This window comes from Trachemys scripta, chromosome 12 (assembly GCF_013100865.1).
Source record: "Trachemys scripta elegans isolate TJP31775 chromosome 12, CAS_Tse_1.0, whole genome shotgun sequence".
NCBI lineage: Eukaryota > Metazoa > Chordata > Testudines > Emydidae > Trachemys > Trachemys scripta.
The window spans coordinates 35,025,974-35,026,331 of record NC_048309.1 but is presented as its reverse complement, the minus strand read 5'-3'; positions in this window follow the sequence as shown (position 1 = coordinate 35,026,331).

The following is a 358-nucleotide window of genomic DNA, read 5'->3' as shown; positions in this document are numbered from 1 at the left end:
AAATCTTGGTGGGGGGAAGGCTTTTTGTTTGTGCTATTTGTTGTTCGGGGAGTTTGCTCTTGGGACTAAGAGGGACCCGACATCAATCCAGGCTCTCCAAATCTTTCTGAACAAGTCTCTCATATTTCAAACTTGTAAGTAAACAGCCAGGCAAGGCGTGTCAGTTTTATCTTTGTTTTCTCAACTTGTAAATGTACCTTTTACTGGGGTGTTTACCTCTGTTTGCTGTAACTTTGAACCTAAGGCTAGAGGGGGGTCCTCTGGGCTCTTTAAGTTTGATTACCCTGTAAAGTTATTTTCCCTCCTGATTTTACAGAGATGATTTTTACCTTTTTCTTTAATTAAAAGCCTTCTTTTT